The following is a 5,000-nucleotide window of genomic DNA, read 5'->3' as shown; positions in this document are numbered from 1 at the left end:
ACACTTTATTATCCTTTTACACATTTAATTTTGGTTTAAGTGCTGGTTATGAATAAAATATACACAAATGTGGGGGGTTAGGCGTACATTTTGAATGCTAGCGCACAAGCGCACCCCACAATATTTTTTAAATTTTCACAAAAAATTTATAAATGGTAGGGCTTTCATATGAAACTCAGTTTAAATCAATATCTTTCTTAGAAGCAGAGTAATGAATGCTAGACTTTGAGGGCAATTTACTCATTTTTAACAAAGTGGCGTTTACCACCTTGTGGTTCTGAGGCCCTCGCAAATATATAATCAGAAATTTTAAGAGAGGTGAAGGAATGGTTTTGAAATCATAGGCAGTATTGGAAACTGTAAGCGAACTTACTGCGCTTTGCTGGCTTGTTATATAACCAGTTGAGTCTGGGTCCTCGATTCACTTGGGACTTAGAAGGTTCCCGGAGATCTTTGCGCATTCTGACGGTTAGTTCTACTGTAAGTTTTGATAATCTCATACTTGTGTTGATTGGGGGAAAAAACGGGCGAAATAATTTTAGTCACAGGAGATGCAGTGATGTGAGTGACTTTGCTGCGTGATTATGACTGCCTCAGTATTTATTATTATTATTACTATTATTATTATTCAATCGATCACAATTTGTTTCCATCTTGCATAACCAAAGCGTCAGCAATTATCGTTGTCAATGAAAATAAAAGCAATTGAAACTGCAAGTTGTGTCAATATCGGCATAGACCTGAAATTCGAATTTGAAATAGAAAGTCCAGCAGGCAGTTTTCAGCAAATTTTATTCACATTCAGTGGGTTTGGATAACGTTTGAGCACCAGCTGTCTGCGAGCATCATAACTACATATACAGGCACTGTTGTCTGTGTTCCATTGCTGTTAAATGTCGTGATAATAATAATACGGAAAAAATCAAACCGAGCATAGTGTGCAAACTTGTCTAAGATAGTCAGTATAAAACTGATGAATTTCCGTTGGCAATCCTCACTTATAATGTATCGTCCTGATTCTTAATTTAACCCCTCGGAGAATATTTACTTGCGCAAATCTGTACTTTTCTAAATTAGAATTTGAAGTAACTCGAGTATTGAGATTGTGTTTTCCGTGTTTTGGAATGCTTGTGAAACATAGTGCCATATTACAGAACCATTGTGACTAACTATAGCATTCTCATCCACATCATACAGTTTTGGGCAGAGAGAGAGAGAGAGAGAGAGAAGGCATTATAATCGGCTGTTTGCTCTTCATTTTGTTTTCCTACTCAATTTTATTATGAACTGCCGCGGCCATTGATTTTTTATATTGTGTTTTCCATGTGTACCAAAGCATGCCCAATGTAATGGTCAGCATACTTTATTATTTGACATCTGTATCTGTGCTGCACTCTCTGTGACTTTTATTGTAAATGTAAATGTTGAGAAAAATTTTAATTTTTAAGCGAATTCTGTCAAAATAAAAAAAAATTAAATATTTTCAAAACAACCTTTTACCTGTTATCCCGGGAGAGTTACTGGTTTATCTCTGATGTTAAATAATTTGTATTGACAAACTTTCATCTGCATAAGTAGGCTAAGAGGGCTGCCTCGAATGAACGTATGGCTCTTTTGTGCAATATATTTTACTTGTGAGTATTTCGGGTAGTGTAAAAGGCATTTAGCGAAATGTGTTTGTCATTTTATGGCTAGATGTTGTAGTATGTAAGTTTGTTAAGTATTTACAGATTCCCAATGAATCATAGCTGTACAAACTCTATTTGTGAATATTCTGTGCTATAGGTAATGTAAATTTCTTTCATGTTGATTTAAAATAAGTTTTACTAACTGGATTCTTATAATTTCCAGTATTGTGGCGGTGCACGTTTAAAAAAAAGTTGTGAACCATTGAGTCTACGAACTAAATTCATTCTCAAATGCTCATTTTTGTACATGTTGGTCTGTCGATCTATGTTAATTGTAACTTGTCGTCCCTATCGCTTCAAGCACCGATCACGATTTTTCAGCAATGGACATCGGGGCCAGTGAACCTCAACAATGACAAGTCCATTTTGAATCAAATGGTTGTGTGACATGAAATGAGATCCCTTCTGCTCACTTTTCCTGAACAGTTACTTTTACTTTTTTCCTTTTACAGGCAGGTAGGGCGCCACAAGTCACAATGTCTCGGCTGGAATCTAGCCAAGGGTAGGTGCAACTGTTGTTTTTAAGTTGTGAATATCACACCTTGATTTGAACATATTATGACAAAGATATAAGATTTTTTATTTTATTATTTACATTTGGGAATTATCCATTGTTAGAAATTTGTGTGTATCTGTGTCTGCCTTCGTTGCCTCAAGCTATTGTGTATATCATTGACAGGGTTCTCGTAATATTTCAGTTGCGGAGCTAAGGACCAAGCTGTTCCTTTTTATATATTTATTTATATATTTATTTAATTTTTCAACGGCCAGCAAGGCTCTGAGGTAGAGCGCTGAGCTGGCATTCGCAAGGTTTGCTCACTCACTCATTTAGCTTGTAAATAAGTACTGGCGCTTAGTTGGTAGTCTGAGATGGGGAGAAAGTTATTGGCCACCTTGTTGCATAATCTGTCATGACCGTTTGATGGTATGGAACTGACTTTCACTTTACATTGAAATGTAAACTCTACAGCCGTGCCCCCACTTCAGATTTGTCAACCAAGATTTAGAGATTTCAGCGTTTCCGTCCAGTCAGTAAGATTCCATTCCTTGTAAGTCGAGACTTCGAGCCGGATCTGATGGATAGAAATGTGTATCCATAAGGGTTGACATTACCACAGGTATGCTTCCTGTATCTCCTTTATGCTCTTCATAAATCACCTCTCTTTATATTACTTGGAGCTTTCATTGTTATTTGATGCAGTGGTTAATTTCATTGGTGTCTTGGTTTGAACATATTCTCCCTTCTGTCTATGAGACTACATTTAGTAGGAAACTTCCACCTTACCTTACAGTTCGTTCGGGTTGCCCCAGGTCCCTCAGTGTGAGGCACCTCTAATGTCTACCAGAGAGTTGCTAGTACATCTTCCGGTATATTTTGCATCTTCCAATCTTGGATGGTCTGGGATGCAGTTTAGATATTTGTCGAGCTTATTCTTAAACACATCTACGCTCACTCCTGATATATTCCTTAGATGAGCTGGCAACGCATTGAATAGATGCTGCATTATCGATGCTGGTGCGTAGTGGATTAATGTCCTGTGTGCTTTCCTTATTTTTCCTGGTATTGTTTTGGGCACTATTAATCTACCTCTGCTTGCTCTGTTTCTGATATTTTTAGTTCCATGATATTTTCTGTTATTCCTTCTATCTGTTTCCATGCCTGAATTATCATGTAGCGTTCTCTTCTCCTTTCTAGACTATATAATTTTAAGGATTGTAGTCTTTCCCAGTAGTCAAGGTCCTTAACTTCTTCTATTCTAGCTGTAAAGGACCTTTGTACACTCTCTATTTGTGCAATATCCTTTTGATAGTGTGGGTACCATATCATATTGCAATATTCAAGTGGACTACGAACATATGTTTTATAAAGCATAATCATGTGTTCAGCTTTTCTTGTTTTGAAGTGCCGTAACAACATTCCCATTTTTGCTTTACATTTTGCCAAAAGAATTGCTATTTGATCATTGCATAACATGTTCCTATTCATCATCACACCAAGGTCTTTAACTGCTTCCTTATTTGTGATTGTCTCATTATTAGGTCCCCTATATGCATATAGCTTTCCTTCTCTGCCTCCATAATTTATTGATTCAAATTTATCAGAGTTAAATACCATCCTATTTTCCTCTGCCCAATCATATACTTTGTTAAGGTCTCTTTGTAGAGCGTTCCTATCTTCATCACAAGTAATTTCTCTACTTATTCTTGTGTCATCAGCGAAACTACTCACTACCGAATCCTTAACATTACTGTCTATGTCTTCAATCATAATAACAAACAGTATTGCAGCTAAACACCGTACCTTGTGGCACACCGGATATTACCTTGGTTTCATCCGATTTCTTCAATCGTTTGCAATAACTATCTGTTTTCTGTTGTGTAAAAATTCTTTTAACCATCTTCCTACTTTATCTACGATATTGTGTTTTCTAATTTTCTTTGCTAATATATTATGGTCTACTTTGTCAAAAGCTTTTGCAAAGTCTAGATAAACCACATCTGTTTCATTTCCGCTTTTCATATTTTTGAATATGTTCTCACGGTGGACTAACAGTTGGGTTTGTGTACTTTTTCCGGTACGAAACCGTGATGTCCTATATTAAACAAATTATTTTTTTATTAAATGTTCATAATATTTTTCTTCATTACCCTTTTCATACACTTTCATAATATGTGATGTTAGACTCACAGGCCTATATTACTTGCCTCTAGTCTTGATCCACTTTTGAAATAGGGTGATATATGCTAATTTGTGCTCATCATAAATCTTGCCTGTATCTACACTTTGTCTTAATAATATTGCAAGTGGCTTTGCGATAGAATAAACTACTTTTTTTAACAAAATAGCAGGGACTCCATCAGGCCCTGCAGCAGCTCCATTTTTAATTTCATTAATTGCCTGCACAATATCAGCTTCATTAATATCTATGTCAGCTAAATATTCACTATTTTCGTCCCTTACTTCTATATCATTATCTTCATTATCTATTCTAGGGGTGAATTCTCTCTTATATCGTTCTGCCAGTATGTTGCAAAATTTCCTTTTTTTCATTCGTTAATCTCCCTTCAATTCTCAGAGGGCCTATTTCTATTTCTTCTTTTATTCATCTTCTTTCGCATATGAGTATAATAGTTTGGGAGTTTTGCTTGATATTTAATAGGGTTTTTTCTTCCAAGTCCCGTTTTTCATTTTCTTTTGATTGTATAATCTTTTGTTCTGCATTTTCTATCTTACTTTTTAGTTCTATAACTTTCCATGCATTTTTTTCTTTTGCAAGACCTTTTTTCCACTTTCTGATTTTCTGGAACAAG

At 35.7% G+C, this 5,000-nt stretch overlaps 1 long non-coding RNA gene across 1 annotated transcript in view; it reads left to right on the top strand.

The window, feature by feature from the left end:
• Nucleotides 1–414: 414 nt before the first annotated feature.
• Nucleotides 415–5,000, top strand: part of LOC135217505 (uncharacterized) — a 39,139-nt gene continuing 34,553 nt past the window's right edge. Inside the window, exon 1 of the long non-coding RNA XR_010315157.1 lies at nt 415–468. This is a non-coding gene — a long non-coding RNA (uncharacterized LOC135217505). The remainder of the gene's footprint in view (nt 469–5,000) is intronic.

The sequence above is a fragment of the Macrobrachium nipponense genome, chromosome 7 (genome assembly GCF_015104395.2).
Source record: "Macrobrachium nipponense isolate FS-2020 chromosome 7, ASM1510439v2, whole genome shotgun sequence".
In the NCBI taxonomy this organism is placed as follows: domain Eukaryota; kingdom Metazoa; phylum Arthropoda; class Malacostraca; order Decapoda; family Palaemonidae; genus Macrobrachium; species Macrobrachium nipponense.
The sequence above is the reverse complement of the archived record's forward strand: the minus strand, read 5'-3'. Positions and strand labels throughout refer to the sequence as shown.